Consider the following 6,372-nt stretch of genomic DNA (forward strand, 5'->3'; position numbering starts at 1 on the left):
TGGCCTTAAACACTTCAGAAATGGGGAAGCCACAAGTTGTCTGGGCAACCTGTTCCACTGTTGTACCACCTTCACAGTGAAGAACTTTTTCTAACCTAACCCTGCTCTCTCAGTTTGAAGCCATTCCCCCTTCTCCTGTCAGAAGTCCCTCTTCAGCTCTCTTGCAGAGGAACCTTCTGCAAGAGGTTCTGAACAACCCCAACTCTTCAGCCTCTCCTCCTGGGAGAGGTGTTCTGAATCACCTGATCTGTTCCTAAAAGTCAAAACATCTTCATAACTCTGCACAGGCATTTCTGGGGGAGAAATTTCAGGAAAAAGTCTGTGGGATTTGGGGATGGGTGGGGGGGTTGGGTATGGAACAAAATCTTTGAGTGTGGCTGAGCTGACCTGCTTTTTAGCAGATGGAAGCTTCCATCTGAATGCTATTTAGATTTGGAGGGATGTTTTCCCCAGAGCAGTGAATAAATCCAAACAATTTGATCATTTCGGCAGAGTCTCGAATAGTTGATGTAAATTTTTAGAACACATCTGAAACAGGAATTATCACAGCGTATGTTGCAATCCAGGCTCGCAGCTGCAGTGACTGATTAAAAAAGTGAGTTTATTGCCAATTCATGCTTATTCTCAAAAATGAGTTCCCAGAGAGCTGGTGCAGTGCAGTGAAGCGGGGGGAGTTCATGCTTACAGGTACCCGAGATACCTCCTGTTACTGACTGGCTGCTGCAGTGTTTACTTCAAATGCTGCGTCTCCTACGTACAATTTGATTTGAATGAATAGGGGAAATGGCAATTAGAGTTCTGTGAGACCAGGGGCAGAAGGGGTCAAGATGTCATGCAAAGGCTGTGTACTCAGTAACCCAAGTGCCCTTGGGTGAAGCTTTTTCCCTGCCCTCACATAAATTGCCAGGTCCTCGTAGCTTTGTCGGTGCTGCTTTTTATCTGGAATGGTGTTGGCCAGAGAGCAGAGGTTCACAGCAGATCCAGGCTCAGTTCAGGGGGGCGAGATATCCTGAGAGGCATATCTGTAGCCTGGAACAGCTACTCAGATGTTGCATCTTCAAAAGCAAACCAGAAATGGTAGCTGCAGCTGAGCTCTGAGCTGCAACAGGAAAGGAAAGGTCTAGCAGAGCTAGAGCTGCAGCCATCAGGGTTTAACTGTAACCTAAAGGAGACTCGATCAATACGGCCTTAAAGGTTCTGCACGGTGGTTCTACATCTGCTTCCAGGACAAGATATCCAAGAAAGTTTGCCAATCCTTCAGAAATAGCTGCATTTGTTACTTAGTAAGATACAGACCACTTCCAGTATCTCCCTGGATCCTCTCCTATCTAGGTATTCCAGAATAAGCTTCTAAGTGACCAAGAAATCTCTAAAACAGAATCAGGCCTTTACCTCTGAGAGTCAGGGACTGAGTAAGACTCCTGAGGTAGGAGCTCCTTGAATAATGTGGCTTTTAAGTGGTGATGCAAAGGGACACAGGCTCGTCTGGATTCAATTTAGAGAGCGCCCACATCCCTTTCCTTTAACGGAGGGGAGTTGGAGACCAGGGAACTGTTATTTTTAATGAGTTGACGAGGCAGCCATGGCAACAGTTACACTTGGCATAAATACATGGCCAGAGTGAGGAAAGCAGCCATCTGAGTGGGATTTTTATCTTCAAATATTTTGCAGTTTAGAACAACGTCAGTCTTACATTTAGTTTTTGTTTATGTTCACAGTGGAAGCATCTGAAGGATCTGATGTGTGAAGTATTCACACAATTTTGTTATCTAAGCAGCTATGTAAAACACTTCAGTTTGTGAAACAAAAAGGGATATTTAGCTGGTTTGATAAAGTGAGTGGAGGATGAAGTTTATAGTTTGTTCTGTTAGAAAATGGATGGTTTTTAAGGACAAAGCGAAATTGGAGAAGCGAAGGGTAAATTAGCAAGAACGTGGAGTTAAAGCTGCAACACAGGTGAAGGCTTGGTCTGCATTTCTGTGGTGATTTTGTTAAACCCTGTAAGAAGTGATTGCATATTCATAGGCAGTTGAAGATTTAATCACTTTGGAGTGTAGAATGCTGGGTGACTGGCCTTTCCTGGAGAGGAACCTTGCAGATTTGAATTAAATGTTCACAACAATGCTAAATTACACAATCTTAGAGTTCAGTGTGGTAGAGGCTTGATTTCTGCTCTGAGCCAGGGCTGTCATTTGCCTCAGCTCAGGGGCCCGTGGTATCTACTGAAAATACATTCATTGGAATTGGTCCCCTAACATTTCTCCCATATAATAGTCAAGTTACAAACCCAAAGTCTAACACACTTTTGTATTGGGAATTTGCCTTCTGGAGCAATGAACTGTGCAGATTCCTGTGGTGCTGCACTGCCACTGTTATTCAGGATTGGTGACATCACCCAAATCTAAGGCTGGAGAACCCAATCCCAGCTGCTCCTTTGGAAAGCAGTTGCCTCCACAGCAGAGTCACAAACAAGGCATCAGGCACGTGCTTAGGCCAGCTCTGCATTCTTTCACAGAGGCATAAAGCACGGGAAGGACTTAAGGCCTTGGGGTTTTCTATATTATTTTAAGCTTAGGTGGTTTCCTGAGTTAATATTTCAGTTTCTGGGTAACAGGAGAAGCATCGATACTAATCCCCCTTCCCAGTATTGACAACGAACCAGGAACCATCCTGGGGTACAGCTGACATCTGAACCTTAAACAGCCCCGAGAGCCAAGCTGGGAAGTGCAGGGCTCTCTCAGTTCCATACAAAGAACACCTCTGAAGCAGGGAGAGCCCCGGCCAGGCTGCTGGAGGAGACAAAGCCGTGAGGGGCAGGGTAGGTGCACTGCACTTTTTGGGCTGTAGATAAATGATTACTCACTTGATCAACACAGCAGTTTCATTTCCTGCTCCAGCAAACGTTTCCATGGTGACCTCCAATTTCCCATAGTTTTCCATCTATGGAATTGATGCAATTTAATTTTCAAGACCGTGAAGTATTTAGCTATGACGAAAGGCCATTCATAAATTCCTCGAGATAATTATCTCAGTAGATATTCAGTGGGAGTAAGGACCATAATGCAGTAACACCTCAAAACCCCCTCCCTTTCCCTGCAGGTTGGCACATTCCTGCAGAGGCCCACTGGAATCCACTGGGAGTGATTGCAGCAATTCAGGGGCTGGAATGTCTCTGATAAAATACATCAGTTATATAAGTACAGAATAGGCTATTCTATCAGCTATCCTCATGGAATTGCCAGTGCAAATTCCATAGTAACCTTCATAAAGGACGGAAGGAGAACTCAGTCCAGAAGTGGGCCAACATGGGGATAATTTGCTATTTTGCTTCTCCTTGAAGACTCTACACACTTAATCTGGTTTGTAAGGGGAAATGTTATTGATTCAAACTCTTCCTTTCCCTCTTACTTTAGAAACAGGCTGCTCCTTGGATCACACGTACATCTAGGTAACACTGTTATTTCTGACATCCTGTGAGCTTTGGATTTCATCTTTAAATAAGGAGCATTCAAGACACTAAATGATTGAGTTGAATCCTGGTAATACAGCTGTTACCTGTGCAGTAAAGCACATAACCAGCAGCTGAGGAATCAGACCCTGGAAGCACTTACTGGGCTTCCCACAGAACCCAGTGCAGGCACTGGAACAGCTCAGGCTTGCACGTGCCAGGCTGAGACCTCTGTGCCACCAGCACTGCACCAATGAAGATAAACACTGTGCACTCACCCCAGAGCCTCTGAGAGCTCCACCTTGATTTCCCAGACACTTTGCTCAGTACTTTACAGATCCACAAGAAGTAGTCCTTAAATGTAGGAAGGAAATTTCCTGTGAAGGAAATTTGCTGTTGGTATTCGCTGAAGTAGCAAACCTAAAATACAATGTGGAAAAAAAGCCTCTAAATGTAACAAAAAACTCTCACAAAAGCAAAAATAAGAAGGGAACTGGTAGATGGATGCCATGCCTGTTTGTGGAAATCTCCCTTTCAGTTCCTCAGTGTGATCAAGGTTCATGTAAACTTGATCCTACTGGATTGCTATTGGGAGGAGACAGAGGGGAAAACTGCATCTAAATTGGAAACTAATTCAAATGAATAACAAAGAAAACATCTGAGCTACTGTTGTGCTGTGTGGGATTCCTCACTTAACTATCCAAGTGCTGAGTGTCTAGACAGCTGTACACTCGTCAGGCAACAGAGAGAAACAGGTTCCTCACAGTGACTCATCCCACTTACCTTAAATTATTACCTTGGGAGGGGATGGTTTGCCCTCTGGGGGTGCCAGTCCATGGGCCTGTACAAGGTGTCTAGACTGCTAATTTTTAGATGTCTGAAGATAACTAAAATTCACCTAAATCACCTGGCCATATAACACTGAAATAAAATGTGCCATAATTCTCTATTACTGCACACACACTGTGCTGTCCTTGTGCTGCCAGGACTGGGCACATCCATGTTGTGACACCTGCTGAAGGCACAGCACAACTGGCCCAGAGAAGCAGTAGCATTAACAGGTGCCTCTCGGTTCATCAAGGCTAAGTTTTAAATAGATAGGTTGTGTTTTGATAGGACACCGAAACCCAGTCCCAAACTGCACTGGGGGAACAAGCTAAACCTCCTGCTCCCAGCAGTGTTCTAGAAATGCCAACGTCTAGAGATCTGGAATTGCTAGAAGTTCAAATCCTTTGCACTCCCCACCGATTTTCTATTACTTTAATCATTAAAAATTTACACTTTATCTCCTGTTTAAATGAAATCATTTCAAATTTTAGTCTCTGAATCTTGTCTTGCTTGTGTTGGTAGAGGAAAATTTAGGAATGTGATTGATCCAACCCTAAATTTCTCTTTTTTTTTTCCCTGATTGACAGTATTAGATTGATTCATCTTTGGAAATTAAATTTGAAAACCAACATGGGAGTGTTCTCTATACAGCACCTACAGTAACCCATTTCATTACCATTTTAAATTTAGATATGTGACCTTTAAGATCTGATGCAGGAAATACATCTGTATGGGAGGAAAAAAAGACAACAATACACATAATGAAAATCTTGAGCAAAACATCTCCCAAGGTCTCTAAAATTAATATTTTTAAATATCGCCTTTCAAATGCTGATTTTATCAAACTGGTAATCATTAGATACAGATTTATTTTGTCTTTTTGTTTTTCCTTCCTGATTTTTCTACTTCTGGAGGCTTCAGGAGTTTTTCCAAAACATTGTGTTTCCACATCTATAACCCACATTCCTTCCCCTTCTCTCCTTTGCTCTATCCAAGGGTTTCTGCCTTTCAGCCCCAGGTTTCAGCCCCTCACATCCCCTGCAGCCTCTTTGGCTGCTGCTGCCCGTACTGTGAGCCCAGGGGAGACAACTATTGTGAAATCTGGAACCACCAGAAAGGAAAAGAAATGCACACACTTGCTTCTCCACTCATCACCTTGTAGATGTGCAATCTGTCTCCTCATTTTCCATCTTAACCATTTGAAGATGTGAGATGAGTCCAGCGAAACCTAAACCCAGAAGGTTTGAATTAGAAATCTTGACACATAGTAAAATTCTGGTTTGTTTTGACTTGCTTTTCCAGTTTTGTATCTCTGGGGGACTGTCCTTCAGACATCCAGACTTTTCACTGCAGCCACAAGGGCTGCAAACAACCCAACAGAAAACCCCAACCAAGAACAACAAAATAAAAAACCCCAAAACACTGAACAGTGTTAGTTCTTCTCATTCTTGCAGGTGAGGTTTAGTGAAAGCACCAGGTAAAACAAGAATTGGGATCAAACAAGGTGGCAATACTGGATACAGAAGCTTGATGCTCTTCTTCTCAGGTACAACTGTTTTAATCAAATGTAACTTCTATGAAGCAGACAGTAAATAAAGAAGTCTTGTAATCTGACAAAATTCACTAGAATTACCGATATATTGATACCTTTTAATTAAGACACTTACTTGCCTTTAAATTTAGATTTGTCCTCCCCTGATTCTTTTCATGCTCTACGTGACTGTTTTCAAAGATAACTTTCTTCATTATTCCATGCAGCCCATGAGCTCCTTAGAGCATAGAGAATGGAGTATATGCCACATGCTGATTGCCACTTCCAGCAGAGAGATGCAAACCAGAAGGGTTTCTGCCTTCAGAAGCAGAAATGTACTGGCTATGGAATAACCAGCCCTGCTGAACCTTTTCTCCTATACCACAAAGCTGTAACACTAGCTCATTTTAGTCATGTCAGATTTACTAATTTCTAAAAAGAGATCATAAATATGCATCCTCTGAACTATTAATAGAAGCAGTGTCTGCATTTGTAGCAATTAACAGTACCATAAGACAGTTGACCAGGGAGTTGACAACAAAGATGATTACAATTGGGCATTAAA

The 6,372-nt window shown here is 42.7% G+C and overlaps 1 long non-coding RNA gene across 1 annotated transcript; it reads right to left on the reverse strand.

Moving 5' to 3' along the window:
- Positions 1-6,372, reverse strand: LOC135415510 (uncharacterized). The gene is made up of 3 exons (XR_010431165.1): positions 5,432-6,372; positions 3,727-3,825; positions 1-2,940 (listed from the first exon to the last, which is right to left on the reverse strand). It is a non-coding gene; the product is annotated as an uncharacterized LOC135415510 (long non-coding RNA).

The sequence above is a fragment of the Pseudopipra pipra genome, chromosome 6 (genome assembly GCF_036250125.1).
Source record: "Pseudopipra pipra isolate bDixPip1 chromosome 6, bDixPip1.hap1, whole genome shotgun sequence".
In the NCBI taxonomy this organism is placed as follows: Eukaryota; Metazoa; Chordata; class Aves; order Passeriformes; family Pipridae; genus Pseudopipra; species Pseudopipra pipra.